The sequence below is a fragment of the Pseudochaenichthys georgianus genome, chromosome 2 (assembly GCF_902827115.2).
Source record: "Pseudochaenichthys georgianus chromosome 2, fPseGeo1.2, whole genome shotgun sequence".
Lineage (NCBI taxonomy): Eukaryota > Metazoa > Chordata > Actinopteri > Perciformes > Channichthyidae > Pseudochaenichthys > Pseudochaenichthys georgianus.
Window position 1 is genome coordinate 10,561,692 of NC_047504.1, and position 17,651 is coordinate 10,579,342.

General features: G+C 40.9%; 1 pseudogene; it reads left to right on the top strand.

Annotated features, from left to right (window-relative positions):
• Positions 1–4,702: 4,702 nt before the first annotated feature.
• Positions 4,703–16,572, top strand: LOC117460204 (nucleoside hydrolase-like; annotated as a pseudogene).
• The last annotated feature ends 1,079 nt before the right edge of the window (positions 16,573–17,651 follow it).

Sequence of the window (17,651 nt, forward strand, 5' to 3'; positions counted from 1 at the left end):
GTAGCCAACAGTAAGGTGTCAAACTTGTCAAAACAAGTAGCCAACAGTAAGGTGTCAAACTTGTCAAAACAAGTAGCCAACAGTAAGGTGTCAAACTTGTCAAACAAGTAGCCAACAGTAAGGTGTCAAACTTGTCAAAACAAGTAGCCAACAGTAAGGTGTCAAACTTGTCAAACAAGTAGCCAACAGTAAGGTGTCAAACTTGTCAAAACAAGTAGCCAACAGTAAGGTGTCAAACTTGTCAAAACAAGTAGCCAACAGTAAGGTGTCAAACTTGTCAAACAAGTAGCCAACAGTAAGGTGTCAAACTTGTCAAAACAAGTAGCCAACAGTAAGGTGTCAAACTTGTCAAACAAGTAGCCAACAGTAAGGTGTCAAACTTGTCAAACAAGTAGCCAACAGTAAGGTGTCAAACTTGTCAAAACAAGTAGCCAACAGTAAGGTGTCAAACTTGTCAAAACAAGTAGCCAACAGTAAGGTGTCAAACTTGTCAAAACAAGTAGCCAACAGTAAGGTGTCAAACTTGTCAAAACAAGTAGCCAACAGTAAGGTGTCAAACTTGTCAAAACAAGTAGCCAACAGTAAGGTGTCAAACTTGTCAAAACAAGTAGCCAACAGTAAGGTGTCAAACTTGTCAAACAAGTAGCCAACAGTAAGGTGTCAAACTGGTCGCCGTATCAGTAGCTAATATATCTGTGTACAATGTTTGCTGTTTGTGGATTGTTCTGTCTGTTGGTTGTCATTGTTGATTCGTAAAGACCTTGTTTTATGTTGGTAAATGTTTTGGTATACCAATAGTTTGTTGTTAGTTGTTGAAAGAAGCCCCCCTTCTCTTGAAAAGGCTGAGAGCTCCAGCCGGAGCCGGGGTGTCAGTATTTGTCTGTGAAAGAATCTCCCCCCACTTTCGGATTCTGTAGAAGAGTACTCTTTGTTTCAATCAGAAAAAGAGCAAGCTATTCATCACAATTGTATTTTTAGGTTATGAATAAAACAAAAAGTAGTAGCCTAAGTGATAAACAGGAGGGTTTTTGAACGCTTGTCAGTCAGAAGGAATATATTAATGTTTATATAACAGGGGAAGCTCATTTGTGGTCAGCTGCCCTCTGTTCTTCAATATTCTGTGTTGCTCCACGGACATTCAAATAAATAAGAATAAGGACATTAAGAGTAACGACAAGATTTGTCCAGTGTATTAATAAATACAAGTGAACACATATTAACCTAGTCAGATAAATAGATACGAAGTCATTCTTGTTTCAAGGAAGCCCCCTCCTCATGGAATGCCTGTTCAAGCCGGGGTGTCTGTGAGAGTACCCACACCCCCCTCCTTCTTTTTTCTCTGTGTGTGAATAATCGAGTGGTCTGAAGAAGGAGGGAATAACATTGAAGATTAATAGATCAATGTGTCGTAGATATTTGAAAGAAACATTGCATTGTGAATTTCGTGGTATTTGTCATTTACTGAGAAGTTTACTTATATTTCGAAGGCATTTATTGCATACAGTAACGTTGAGGGAAAGTAATAATACTGTTTGCTGAGTATATGAAGCAGGTTAAAGTTTGATTCAAATTGAACATAATAGTGGATTATTCCACCTAGTGTTTTTATAATATCATTAGTAGACATTAATTGTGTTTGTAAGTTTATGAAGAAAGAGTAGAAAGTAAACGGGAGGTTGTTATGGGTTTGTCAGTCAGAATGAATCTGTTAAATGGTTACGCATGACAGAGGTGTTGCACAAACACACCGGTGATTGATGAGAGGGAACTTGAGCCGGCAGCTGCAGGGCACAGGGAGGAAAGAGAAAGACAAGTAGATGTTTTGAAGAGTTCAGAGAGAGTAAAACTTGTTTCTAAATAATGTCATATTGTTTTGTGAGTAAACATGAAATAAAAATATATTTACTAGATATAACAACAACATGCTTAACTAGGTTGACAGAAAACTGCTATTAACCAGTTTCAGCAGCTACTGTCATATCTGTGTTCTAAAGAGAACATATGTTGCATTTACAATTCATATTAAGGAAGTCCACAATTGATACCATTAAAGACCTTTTGTGGTTTCAAATTAAAGAAGATTTTAAAGATGAAGTAAGCAGGACTTCAACTAGACAAAAGAGATTTTACAATGTGGTTTTACTACTTTTAATGGAGTAAAGAATCTGGGTAGACTACTGCCATTGATTTGTTTTAACATTCACATGTTTCAGCATTCCTGACCATATAGACACTCAGCCGTTTTATTTTGTAACCCTTTGGGGGAGAGATTTAAATTAAGTTTATCTCCAGTTGCTGATTTATTGTGATTTACAGCGGCACTGGAAAGTTGTGCGCCACCTTTTGGGTTCTCTGAATCAGTGTGTTGGTGAAGAGTTGCTCACTGCGAACAGAAGAAGTATGCAAAGAACGCATAGGAGATATTGACATTATGCTTGTGCCTCGTTGTCAAGGCAACAGTGGTGTGAAGAGGTACTGCGGTTTTGGGGGATTTCTGCAGTACAGCCGACAACGTGTGTCGGCCAAGTGATTCCTTCCCTCATCCCAAAGCCAGGGAGAGTTTCCTTGGAGCCCACTGACCAGGGCCGGTCCTAGCTTTTTGGGGACCCTGCCACTGACTACAGCTGCATCACTGACTGTGCTCATTATGACAAGATCTTGAGACATGCTTGTCTCAGATTGTTCTGGAGGAATGATGCAATGATTTTACAGCATAATTGTGCAAGAGTTTCCCAGGGGGTGGTGTAGAAACCTTAATGCTTAGTGTTTGAGAGGGGAGGCTGCTTGTTTAAACGATGGTCTGGAATACTGAAAAGATTAAAGTTTAATATTCTTGGTTGACAAACAAGACATCTGATTATTAGGTCACACATAATAATTTAGACATATAAACTAACTATGAGTAAAGGGATTAATGGATTTCATATCCTAGGGAGGGTTAGTTAGGTTGCGAATACTTCGCAGGGTATTTGCTAATGTATTTTGAAGAACAAAAAACAAGGACACAAGTCCAATTTTGTTTTGTTTTTAGATTAAATTGTCCGTTACCAAAACTGTTCACCTTGTGTCTAGATTTGGACTTTGAGGGTAAGGGAGTATTTAGGCTTATTTTTATACATCTGACATTTTAAAATATGTTGGCTGTTCACCAGTCAGACATTGGTTAAGAACTTTTCTGAAGATTGAATATTTGTTCCATTTCTACATATTCCTATTTAAAAAGTAATTTTAGAGTAAAGAGGGCTGAGGCTGAAATGGGAAATAATGTGGGGCCTTCAATCACCCATTAGAAGGGTGCATATTATTGACGACCAATAGGGAGGAGGGGTCACTCGACCCACCCTGCAGTGGGTTTTAAAATCTTACTTGCAGCTTCACAGGAAGCGCACGGCACCAGATTATGAGTTTAGAGGACTAGCGGCACCACCTCCTAATGGACATTCATTTAGTTGGTAATTAACTGACATTTAGAGATGTTAAAAAGTAAAAACATACCTACCATGAGGGATGATTCCTAAGTTCAGCTACAAACCATTGATGAAATTACTTCTGTTTTTAGGTCCTTGATAAGGGAAGGAGTGATTGTTACATGTTCAGGACACCCAGGGTTCCACGCACTGTTAAAGAGGGTAACATTGTTCTTTAAGTGCACCAGAATTGAAGATAAATTAATAGAATGAGTTATGGAATACATAGCAGAGCTTTACAGATCCTGATAATGTTTTGACACAAGATAATAGTGATGTACACAAGTTTCTGAATTACATCTATTAGACGTGTTGATATTGATTAGGTGTAAATGAACTGCAGTAGTAGTACAATAAGGAAGTGACATTTTTTGGCTAACACTTTTCAGGGAATTTGGGAAAACAGAGATATCTTGAACATTATAGTTGTAATTGTGAATTAATAAATGATGGCGCTCCATATATACAGATTTCTATAGACGGAGGATGCTGGCCTGTGCTGGAACATCTCTGCAGGGCACGACACATGGCCAAAAAGACCAACTGACCTTTGACCCTGACAGACAGGGTAACTTGGGAAGGCACTGTCAATGACTGACTCTGAGGTGTACCTGACCAAAACCTGACTTTACAACCTGACAGTGTGAGTGAGTGTATGTCTGCATCTGATCAGTGCAACTGCATGATTTAAAACGATGACTAATCAAGCATGTTTTGGACTAACACATTATTTCTGTGTGATAATAATGTGTGAAATGAGAGGTTTCCTAACATTGCACAAAAGGGGAAACCGTTTCTAACCTACTTGATGTTTCATTCCCACAGGAGGTGGCTGTTTGCAGAATGTGAAACTCAAACTATGACATTTGAAGGTTCTGTTTCTTTTAGGACTGAAAGATGGAGAGAGACACTTACTGGAGTGTTTACTGTGGGAAATGATGGATGTACATTTGGGAAAAATGTTTGGTATTGTCTTATAATCCATTATGACCTGAAGGTTTTCTTCCCATACAGGTTTTTGTTTACACATGAGATAATGTGTAAAAAAGGGGGAGTGTAAACTTTACAATGTACATTTTTCATTTAGGGACTGAAAGGAACCTGCTGCCCAACTCCATTGTTCAATCTGACCATTGATTGACAGTTTTAGAATTGATCTGCTCCATATTTGGGGATAACACACTGTTTGATGAATGTTGACATGTCTCTAATATTGATTGAGTTATAGCAGGTAACACAGGTAGAGAATCAGTGGCCAAGGGGCTGCTGGGAGAGATGGACTTAAGAAGCTGACCTGTGAGTAATGTGTCAACTAATGTGTCAACAGGTATTAAAGTAACTAAGGTTTGAAATGTAGAAAGAACATATTTACAGTTAAAGTTAAAACATAGTAATGTAATGAGATAGAATGTAATTTGGACAACATCATGTAACTAGCCTGGTAAAGAAGTAAAAGCCATAGACTTTATTGTTGAGGTCATTATGGGGATATACATTTAATCTAAATACATAATAGAAAGACATTTGAGGACAGTTTGTTGGAATTCTGTATTCATTTTTTCAGCGGGATAATATCTAAGCACTGACGGGTAGAAGCAGTATCACCAGGAAGCCATTCACTTTGTTAGTATTGTGATTTTGGTTGTTTTTGAATCCATAAGATTAGTGTGTTTCTTTACCAGAAACATTAGCAGTTCAAATCATATTCAGATTTTTAATGGGATCTCAGGGATTTCATTTAAAAATAAATACAGATGCTTGTCAGAAATTCAGAGCTATTGAAATATGTTATTTAGTTTACCTAAAGATGTTGGGGTTCTTATTTAGTTGGCACAGTCCAAGTATTAAGATTCTGAAGCTGCACAATTAATTTAGAAAACCTGTGCACAGACGTCTGTTGTTTTAAGACACCCCACCAACAGGCTCCAAGTGGCCACGCAGTGGTGGGTCAAACAGCCGAGGGCCCCAGAGCCCGGAGCGTAGGCTTGAGGGATTTGTATCAGATTTCTCCACACAGGTTGCTGACGCCGAAAGGGGGACCCGAGACGCAGGAGGCTGACTGTCAACCCCAGGCTCTCCGGCCCCGACCGAGTGACCCAGAGGACATCCCATGCCGTCCGCCTACAAGGAAAGGGGGACACGTGGTACCACTGGAGCAGGTGTGTGGAAGCACCAGCACCTACCAGGACCCTCGCTGACACCATCCAGGACCTAGGCCAACTGAACATCAGGCAAACAACCGAAGCCCCCCAACCCCCAAGTGTGGACATCGACTCAACTTCCGAGGAGGAGGAGACAACAGGAGAACCAACGGCAGCCCAGGAGATAACAGCCGGCGAGGAGGCACAACAAGGGACCGCTCCCCCAAAGTAGGCGGTACACCACACGCATCACATACACACACCACACAAGAGACACTCACCTACACTGATACACCAAAGAACTTTTACAAGAAAAACGAAGATGAAGAAGAACTCAGGACCTAACCAACACCTCTATTGCTTGGCCTTAACACTTTGTTTTTTCATCATTGTTGGAATAATCATTATCATAGTGGGTGAAAGGGGGAGGCAAATCATTGACCAAAGTAATAATCCAAATTCCCCACAAAATGAAACTACACAAGATATCAATGGCCGTGTTTGCAGCAATTTTGACCTTGTGCGGGTGCTGCTGCATCCCATGTATCCGCTCAATGGTGGACAAAATAATTAGTACCGCCATAGCACCTTCTACTCCCCTGGGCCAACAACTCGCCTTGCTATCCTTAGAAAACAACCCAGACATTGAGGAAGGCGAAGAAGAAGCAGCAGCAATGGACACTTTCCCGACAGCACCATCAGTACCACCGTATGGCAGAATGTGGGAAAGAGAGACAGAAGCCTAAAACAGCTGACATAAATGTACATAAACAATAGCGTTGTTTTGTTGCCCCAATCATTAGAATGGGGCAAAAGGGGGATTGAAGGATAAAGATAAGGAAAAAGTAACTGTGAATATAAGATATAGGAAATCCTGTTATAGGAAACATTGAGCTGTCTGAGTGGAAAAATAACGTGTTTAAGTTTACTGCTGTTAAAGTTTACTGCTGGCCGGCTACATCCTGTTATCTTCAAGGACGAGATGTGGGGCCCTGATCCTCACCAGACGCAACTGTCTTGTGAGAAAACCAGTTAAAACAGGTAATTAGAAAAAGGGAGTATGGCCCTGGCCTGACCTTGGCTAAAACTGTGTGTTGCTGGGCAGAAAAGGCAGACTGCAGCACAGAGAGCACCAAAGGTGGGGGCTTCACAGCAAACACTATAAAGAAAAAGATATATTCAGAATTCGGGACTCACTTCAACTGGGATCTCACACTGACGAGCCTGTCACGGTGGGAACTCAAGAAGGAGTCCAAAGCGCTTTGTGGTATAGTACGGATTGATATATCTTTGTTGAACTGTGTAATAAAGTGCTTATTTGAAGAAACAATCCATTGGAGTGCAAAGTCTAGTTTTGTACAGCTAACAGAGAATAGTGTCTAGGACACAATTCCTTTCCCCTCAGAACTAAGAAAGGTCATCGGCAGATCCGGACGGCGACCCCGCTCTGGCCATATCCAAACGATCTGCGCGGAGGACGGACCTGGTCCGGTAGACTCCAACAGTTTGTTCTGTTGCGTCATCCTAAGTTTTGAAGCAGTACACAAAGCATGGAGGAGCAGAAACGCGTTTCACTCAGTTTGAAGACCCATTTGCTGACTGGTAAGTTGGTTGTTTTGCTTTCTGTGCCGCTAAACTGCATCCTTTCTCACCCACTTTGTTTATTAGTTAATGCAAAAATATGTTCGCTTTTACTAAGAATGTACAAATACCCGAATTGACTCAGGAGTGTTTAGATTTAGGTGTGGACCCATTTCCTGACTGGTAAGTTGGTTGTTTTGCTTTCTGTGCCGCTAAACTGCATCCTTTCTCACCCACTTTGTTGATTAGTTAATGCAACATATATTCGCTTTTACTAAGAATGTACAAATACCCGAATTGACTCAGGAGTGTTTAGATTTAGGCAGGGGCGGCGGGTGCTGTAGGCTAGGGAAGGCTAAGCCTTCCCAAATATTTGTGTCACTGCATCCTGGTAAAATAAAAATATAATGTTTAATGTTTGTGTCTTTAACATTAGCGCTGCTATGCAGCCACCTGTGCCCTGTACTACGAAGTCAGTTCAAACCCTGGATATGTTTGAGCTATCTTCACTAACCCTAACAAACGAGATCTCGACGTTGGTTAATATCAACTCAGTAAATCAAGCCAGGGCTTCTCTCACCAGCTGAGAGCGCGTTCACGTGAAAGGGGTGGGGGTTAGCAACATTTGACCAATCACAAACAAGGACAAGTGTACTGACAGCGCAGCGTCATACTTCATTAATGAAAAGTAAACTAATATTAGACAAATATTAACTTTAAAATTCATATTTGTCGAGGAGTCACGGGCACTGAGGATGTAAGACGTGTTTCTCCGCTGCTCCTGAGAATGTGACTTAATTTCATAAATCCTGCACAATTTTGGTATTTTATTGTTGAAATTAAATAGAACATAAACTAAGGATTCGTCGTACGTGACTTTTGTTAACCAAAACAACCGAAATGTCTTCTGCTCGCCAAAAATCCGAAGCACAGAAAGGAGGCCGCAGCAAAACCTCGCCTTTGCCTGACCCGGCTAACGCTACTCGAGGGGTGGCTGAAGCTAACGCACTCGACGCCGAACTTTTACAAAGTATGATGGACTCCCTGAAAGCCGACATTTTTGGCAAAATTGACTCTTTATCTTCCAGCCTACGCTCCGAGATTACCTCTGTCCGAAAAGAACTAAAAGAGTCAATAGGACCATTACAAGCTAAAGTCGAGCAACACGGGCAAACTGTGCTTGAGCTTGAACGAGCTGCTACTGACCATAGCGGCCGGATAACGGAGCTGGAAGCTACAGTTAGCAGGCTAACGGCTCAGGCTAAACATGCTGATGATCGGTGCGAGGACCTGGAGGGGAGATCCAGAATGAATAATATTCGGCTGGTGGGCATATCGGAGGGATTGGAGGGACCTCGTCCTACTGAGTTTATCGCCAAACTACTTCAGGAAATACTTCGCCTGGATGAAAAGCCCCTGCTAGATCGAGCTCATCGTACACTGCGGGACAGGCCCAGAGAGGGAGATGCACCCCGACCATTCGTCGTAAGAGTTCATTACTTTCACATTCGCAATGAGATCCTACGTCGGGCCGGGGAACTGTCTCCCCTCCTCTGTCAGGGTAAGAGGATTTCTATCTTTGCTGACTACACCTCCACCGTCGCTAAAAAACGAGCTGCTTTTGGAACTGTCAAGCGTCAGCTGCACTCATGTCCGGGCATTAAGTTTGGACTTCTCTACCCAGCGGTGCTCCGAATCACGCTGCCGAGCGGAGACACACATCGGTTTGAAGATCCTACAGCTGCAAATGACTTTGTCAATACAAAACTCAAGAAAGCAGTCACTCCAAATGCTGTGTGACGGAGCAGAGCCGGCTCCTTGTCACACTTCTTTTTTTTGTTCATGACAACTTGGACTGCATCTCCCAGTAAGTCATTGTAGCTTTCCATGATAATTAGTCACTGACAACATGTCTAAACGTGACGAACGTACTAATGTTCTGTTTTATTTTGTGCGTGTTTACTCTTGTTTTACCCAGTCACCTTTCTCTTTGGGTAGCTTAGGCTGTGTTAGTAGTAGCCTAGGATGGTAGCTACGACGGAGCGTTTAGCAATTCCTATAAGGTTTGATCGGCGTGTCTCGCATGGGGAGGCACTTCTGCCAAGGTGGGAGGGAGTAACGTGGTTCTTTTACCACAACGGGTTGTTCTATATTGTGTGTTTTTTTTTTTTTGGTTGTTTCTTTTTTGTGTTTTTCGTGTCGGCTTGGTCTATCAACATTGTACATGTTGAAATGCTGTTATTCGTTATACCTCATTCTGCTAAATATGTTATATTATGCTTCACTCTTTGCCTCTTAAGATGCTTCTATGGTTTCACCTAAATTAATACAACAAGATGGAGAGGGGCTTCAATTTTGTACCTGGAACTGTAGGGGCCTTAACAATCCTGTTAAGCGCAGCAAAGTTTTGCACCATCTCAAGCACCTGGGTGCACAGATAATTTTTCTACAAGAAACTCATTTTAGGGTCTCTGATCAGAGCAGATTAAAGGCCAGTTGGATTGGCCATACCTACCACTCTTCTTTAACGGGGAAATCTAGGGGAGTAGCTATTTTATTGCACAAGTCAATTCCTTTTGTGTGTTCAAATGTGATGGCAGACCAAAACGGGAGGTACTTAATTGTTAGTGGTAAAATTAATTCTACTCCAGTGCTTCTTGTCAATGTATATGGACCAAACTGGGATGATGATGTGTTTTTTACACATTTATTTTCCATTCTACCAGATATATCCTCACATTTCCTTATTTTGGGAGGGGATTTCAACTGCTGGCTGGATCCTCAACTGGACCGATCATCGACCCGAAATTGTAAGCCGTCTAGGTCTGCCAAGGCAATTCAATCCTTTAAAAAACAATTTGCCATTTCTGACCCCTGGCGTTTTTTTAATCCCTCTGGAAAGGAATATTCATTTTTCTCAAATGTCCACCACACTTTTACTCGTATAGATTATTTCCTCGTAGACAATAGAATTCTTCCTTCTGTTAAATCAATTTCCCATAATGCGATAGTCATATCTGACCATGCCCCAGTCACTATGAGGATACATTTCACAGGGTCTGATAAAAACCGTGCTCCATGGCGTTTCAATAATCGTTTGCTTTCAAATGAAGACTTTGTGGAATTTGTTTCCGGACAAATAGATCTCTTTCTTAGTATAAACAAAACTCCTGATGTGTCCGCGTCACTGTTGTGGGAGACCTTAAAGGCATACATCAGAGGTGAAATAATTTCTTACAGCGGCTATGAGAGGAAAGTGAGGAGGGAAAGACTTAATAATTTAACGAAACGTATTGCACAGCTGGACGCAATTTATTCTGCTTCTCCTTCTCCAGATTTATACAAGGAGCGCCTCTCTTTACAAACTGAGTTTGAGGTCTTAGCTACGGATCACACAACAGAAATGTTACTGAAATCTAGACATACTTATTATGAACATGGGGATAAGGCTAGTAGATTGCTAGCCTATCAATTGCGACAGACATTGTCGTCTCACCAAATTCCCCAGATTAGGACCTCTTCAGGCTCGACGATTGATCCTAAGAAAATCAATGATGAGTTTAAAGATTTTTACGTATCGTTGTATACTTCTGAAAACACATCCGACTCTTCACACTTGGATAGTTTCTTTAACTCACTCCATATACCCACCGTTCACCCTGACTGTGTTGACGATTTGGAAAGAAATATTACTATTGAGGAACTGGCTACTGCAGCCAAGTCCATGCAATGCGGCAAGTGTCCAGGACCAGACGGCTACACTGCTGAATTCTATAAGGCATTTTTACATAAATTGGCTCCTATTTTAATTGACATGTTTAATGACTCATTTGAATCTCTTAAATTACCCCAGACTCTCACTCAGGCCTCGATTTCCCTTATTTTGAAAAAGAATAAGGACCCTTTGTCCTGTGCCTCGTTTCGTCCTATAAGCTTGCTGAATGTAGACTTCAAACTACTGTCTAAACTCTTAGCTTTACGCCTTGAGTCGACACTTCCCTCTGTTATCTCCCCTGATCAAACAGGTTTCATTAAAAATAGACACTCTTTTTTTAATTTAAGACGGTTGTTTAATACAATTTATAACCCATCTTCTTCTAGTGCTCCAGAAGCATTAATATCCCTGGACGCAGAGAAGGCTTTTGACCGGGTGGAGTGGGGCTATCTCTTCTACTCCTTAGACAAATTTGGCTTTGGGAAAAAGTTTACGACCTGGATTAAACTGCTTTACTCCTCGCCTCAGGCCTCTGTTAGAACTAATAACAATCAATCGGAATATTTCCCTCTTCATAGGTCCACCAGACAGGGTTGCCCTTTGAGTCCTTTGCTTTTCGCCCTCGCGATTGAGCCCCTCGCCATTGCGCTTCGCTCTAACCCCCTTATTACTGGGATAACCAGAAATGGCGCAGAACAGAGAGTCTCTCTTTATGCGGACGACCTTCTTATGTACCTCTCGAACTTGTCTGTTTCAATCCCTGCTACACTTGCCACGCTGGACTCATTTGGTTTCATATCAGGATATAAACTTAATCTTGGTAAAAGTGAATTATTTCCTCTAAACTCAACCGCACGTAAATGTCCTTTACATAACTTCCCATTTAAAGTATCTCTGCAAAGCTTTACATATCTTGGAATACAAGTTACTAGCACATTTAAAAGTCTCTTTAATGCCAATTTTACACCCTGTTTAGAACGTATGCAACAAGACTTTGAACGCTGGTCACTGCTCCCTTTAAATTTGGCCGCGAGGATCAACTCAGTAAAAATGAATACTCTCCCTAAATTTGCCTATCTGTTTCAGTGTATACCTATTTTTCTTCTATTTTTATTTGGAACAAAAAGAAACCTAGACTTCGTAAAGACTCTCTACAAAGGCCAAAGCTTCTTGGAGGAATGGCCTTGCCAAACTTTAGATTTTACTATTGGGCTTCCAACCTAAGAATCTTACAGTATTGGCTTAGGTCCAATACACTTCATCCTCGCCCGGCTTGGCTGGCTATGGAGTCTTTTTCCTCTAAGCCTGTGTCACTGACATCACTTGTACACTCCCCCATCAACAGCCCGGTTTCCCTCTATGCTAAAAATATAGTTGTTAAAACCTCCTTAAGGATTTGGAATCAGTTTAAACGTCACTTTGGTCTGCAAGCTTTTTCTACCTCGGCTCCACTAGCTGCAAATCATGTTTTCCCCCCCTCCATATCAGATGGTGCATTTTCGATATGGTCAAACCTTGGTATTAAAACATTTAAAGATTTATATATTGAGAACACTTTTGCATCTTTTCAACAGCTCTCAGAATTGTTCTCTCTTCCTAAACATCATTTTTTTAGATACCTGCAAATTCGGAGTTTTGCTCGCAATAGATATGCTCAGTTTCCTAACCTGCCCAATGACACGCCTCTAGATGCTTTTCTCACTCAGGCCCCTTTGATGAAAGGAATTATCTCGTGTATTTACAATCAAATCCAAACCCTATCTTCAACCTCTCTAAACTCTCTGAAAGCTGTTTGGGAGGAGGATTTGGGGCAGGAGATCTCAGAGGACCTTTGGGGCAATATTCTTAAGCGTGTGCATACTTCATCCGTCTGCGCAAGACATGGTTTGATTCAGTGTAAAGTTGTTCACCGCACCCATTGGACTAAAGTCAGGCTGTTCAAAGTGTTTGACAATATAGATCCTTCTTGTGAAAAATGTCACCAAACACCTGCAAGCCATGTGCATATGTTTTGGTCATGTACGTCTCTGCACAACTACTGGACTTCAATTTTCAGTACTTTGTCAGAGGTAACTGGGACGCTTATAGAGCCTAATGCCATTACTGCAGTATTTGGCATCCCAAACCTGCCTTTGCCTCGGCTCAAAGCAGACCTTATAGCCTTTGCAACATTACTAGCAAGACGTCTTATTCTAACAAGATGGAAATCACCAACACCACCTTCCCACACTATGTGGATAAGGGACATTTTTAATAATTTGCAGCTTGAAAAAATCCGTTACACATTGAGAGGCTCCGCCGGGAAGTTCCGGAGTGTCTGGGGGCCTTTCTTTGCCTCTGCAGGGAGGATGACCTTCCCGGATATTCCGGAATAAAACCCGAATATGTATGTGGATATATCTTTTTATTTTATTTTTATTATTATTTTATATGTATGTGGATATATACGTATATGTGAAGCATTTTAAATGTATTTGTACTATTATCATCATTAAGAGAATGAGGTTGTGCTTTGTTGTGTGACCAAGCCGACTGTTTGTTTGTTTTTGTCTGTCTTGTTGTAATGTTTCATATGTTATGTGATCTGCACAACTGTAATGTGACACTGTCAATCACAACTGCTCTGTCATCTCTGTTTAATTTGTGTACGAAAATTAATAAACAAAGTTTATAAAAAAAAAAAAATTCATATTTGTCTAATATTAGTCATCCATGACTTAAACATAATAATCCAGGATACAAGCCACCTGCAAGGTGAATACAGAATAACTGGTTACAAAATAAATAAACTACCGAGTGTTTGAAAGCGTATAGTTTTATGATATCACTGCCCCATCTAAGACACGAGTGGATCTGACTTTAATTACATTTGAGTTGAGTGTTTCGTCAACCTAATGTGTTGCTTAAAATAATACTTCTGCATAGGCTACAGTATGTGACACTGTGAGTGTTGCACGGCTAGATACGGCTCAGCTGACTCAGATAAGGAGATAATATAGGCTATGATATTATATGATCGATGATCTGATTGATGATGTAATATGAATGATAAGTGCGACACGTCGGCGTCTTCTCCGCATACGACAGTTTAAACTGTATTTCCTTTATCCTGTAATATGACTTGAGAGATTTAAACTCCGCACACTGAGTTGATCTCTAGACGCCGGAGGCGGGCAGCGTCAGGTCAAAAAAAGTGCTTTAGCCTTCCCAAACCTGAGCCTCACGCGCCGCCTATGGATTTAGGTGTGGACCCACCCTTTCCAAAAACATGGCGGACAGCACTGACGCGACAAACCCCTTCTGAACACACACCTTTATGCCTTTTCTCGCAGGTAAAATGAAGAACAAGATCATCATCAACGTGGACACAGGTGTGGACGATGCTCAGGCTATCATGATGGCGCTCGCGGCCCCAAACGTGGAGGTGTTGGGGATCACCTGCAGCCATGGAAACACCCCCCTGGAGAACTCCTGCAAGAACACACTGAGGGTGTTAAAAATATGCAACAGGCTGGACGTAAGGTTTATTATGAGGACCAGACCTAAAACTGTCGTGTATTTAATAGAAGTAAAATATAGAAGTATTGACCTTACACAAAGAGTTGCATACCATTTGTAACTTTTTCGTCATGAAGATTCTTTCTTAGTAATAAGTAAATAATAATAATAATGCAGGGAAAACATAGGAGAATTGTACAAATCTATTGAATTTTTGTATTTTATTTGAATTAGAATAAGAAACTTTTGGAAGTGTATGTTGAGCAGTTTACAAGTTTCGGTGAGATGTGGAACATTATATAAGAAGGAAGACTGGGGGAAAATAACTTTAAAGGTGATCAGATAGAAACATATATAGTTTTTTGTGGATATTACATTTGTATTCATGGGGAAGAGATGGACTGACCCAAACAAAGTTGTTGACACTTCTACTAAGAGCTAGCAACATGGCACGACAAAACATAAAAAAACAAAGAAGGCAAAGTTGTTTATTTGACAAATATTATATTCGAATTTCATCACCTTTTGATAGTGTTCCTTTTTTTTATATATATATATTCTTTACTTATGTTCTTTTTTAACTTGGTTTAGACCGCCTGGTATGAACAGTATATATAATGATAATGCTATATTATAAGCATATTTTCTTTAATAAACAGCTGTAATCTCCCACAGATCCCAGTGTACCGGGGGTGTGCGCAGCCCCTGCTGGCTCGCAAACTTCACGCTGGAGATTTCCACGGAAAGGACGGGCTGGGGGACGTGCCGGATCCAAACGCTCCGGGCCTGGAGCTGCTGCAGAAGAATAAAGCGGCGCAGGCCATCGTCAAGATGGTCAACGAGCATCCTGGAGAGGTGGGTGGAGGGTAAGATAGTAGATAATCAATGAGTATCAACTGCTCTTGTTTAACTCAATGTTAGTGGAGGTAATGTGTTTTGTGTGTGTGTGTATCAACTGCTCTTGTTTAACTCAATGTTAGTGGAGGTAATGTGTTTTGTGTGTGTGTGTGTGTGTATCAACTGCTCTTGTTTAACTCAATGTTAGTGGAGGTAGTGTGTGTGTGTGTGTGTGTGTGTGTGTGTGTGTGTGTGTGTGTGTGTGTGTGTGTGTGTGTGTGTGTGTGTGTGTGTGTGTGTGTGTGTGTGTGTGTGTGTGTGTGTGTGTGTGTGTGTGTGTGTGTGTGTGTGTGTGTGTGTGTGTGTGTGTGTGTGTGTGTGTGTGTGTGTGTGTGCGCAGCCAGAGGTAACACTACAGTGTGTGGAGAGTTTAACTTCGTGGCTGACTCCGAGGCGGCCTACATCGTGTTGGACCGCTACACCTGCCCCACCTACATCGCCACCTGGGAGTTCAGCTGCAAGAACAGCCTGCCCTGGGTGAGGCACTATATATGTATTGATTTATTTAATCAAACAACAACATTGACTTATTTCAGTGTTGTTGAAGTTAAACTGCTGACTTACTTTGTGTCTTTTGTCTCCCTCAGTCTTTCTGCGACACTTGGCTGGCACAGGACACAGACAAGGCTCGATTCATGGAGCAGATCTACGCCCACACCAGGAAGGTATGACAGCCTCCTCTTGTTCAATACACTGAGAGAGATAACCTGCCTCTGAATAGTAGTAGAGTAGACGTATAAAGTAGAAGGAAATAGAAATACTCAAGTTAGGAAGAAGTATGCCAAAGTTGTACTTGATTAAATGTACTGTTTACCACTGTTGTATGACTCTTGTTGTGGGACTGAAGATGGAAATTAGCTTGTGGTTAAATCTGTCATAGTCCTTGTTTAATAAATATAAATACTATCTGTCCCTGCAGATGGTGCAGACTGAGCGGTACCAGAAGGAGCTGGTGTCAGGCCCGGGCTTCAACACCTGTGACTGCTACGCCATGGCTGCAGCCATCGACGACACCCTGCTGACGGAGAGTGAAGAGGTTTTAAAATACTGTTCTCCTCTTTGATTTATCTATTTTCAGCAGAAGGGGCGGGCATTTCCGTATTACATATTTGTTTGTATCTTCCTCCTGCAGGTTGCGGTCACGGTGGAGCTGGACGGGACTCACACCCGAGGCATGATGGTGCTGGACTACATGGGCCTGCTGAAGAAGAAGCACAAGGCCTTCATCATGAAGGAAGTCGACCAGGAGATGTTCATGAACTCAATGAAGTAGAAATTAAAACACATCAATTGGGTGCATCAGAATGAATAAAGGTGACTTTTACAATGAAAAAGGGCTTTCTTTATTTTATTTATTTATTCATTTATTTATTGAGTCAGGCACAATGAGTTTACATTTATACAGTCAATATTTTTATTTATTTTTCCCCTTTCCCTCCCTCCCGGTCCTAGCTAGTAAAAATAAATAACTAACTAAATAAATAAGATAGATAGATACCTGTCTAGGTAAAAGTAAAGTAATATAGAAGATAATATTAAAAGAAAATGTATAGATAAGGGAATAAAGAATAGTAACAGTAATACTTGTACCCATATTAATTAATTGTATTTAACCGGGACAGTGCGCATTAATGAACATTCCTGTAAACGTGCAGAGTTAGCCAAGAGGCTATTTTTCATCTGTAGTCCCTGGACAGATTTTAAAAGTCAACGGAAAACACATTTCATTTTAAACAAGTAAATACAATACATTTAAAACATGCAACAGACATTACCGGGATACTTAAAACAATTTAAAATACAGAACATTAAAACAAAGCAAAAGAACATGTTAAAACACAGGCGGTGGGTTGTACGGAGCAGAAGATTGGGTCGGTGTTGGCAGAGCTGATTCCTCACTCACCATATTTTGAGTTTTGATTTGAATAAAGTGAATGTGGTCTGGTCTCCGATTGGAGATGGGATTGAATTCCATTGCTGAGCAAATTTAACATTTTGATGGCCTTCCATGCCAAATAATCTTTCACACGACCTGACATGACCTATACACATATTCAAGCAGCAATACAATAAGTTATAAATACACACAGTTAAAGACAAGCACATTTCCTCCCAAAGTATTATTTATTTTTGGTCTAAAGAGATGCACATGTATTGATGCTCTGAAAGCCAAGTCTCCATGAGGTTTCATTTACTTCACATATGGTTTAAATATTTTTTTCGTACTCGCTGTTCTTCCTTGGTTTTCATCCAAGCACTATTTCATGTCTCCTCTCATGCTCATGCCATAGAATGTGTTGACCTGAGGAGTTAAAGCAGATGTTCATGAACGGCCTGAAGTAGAAATATACA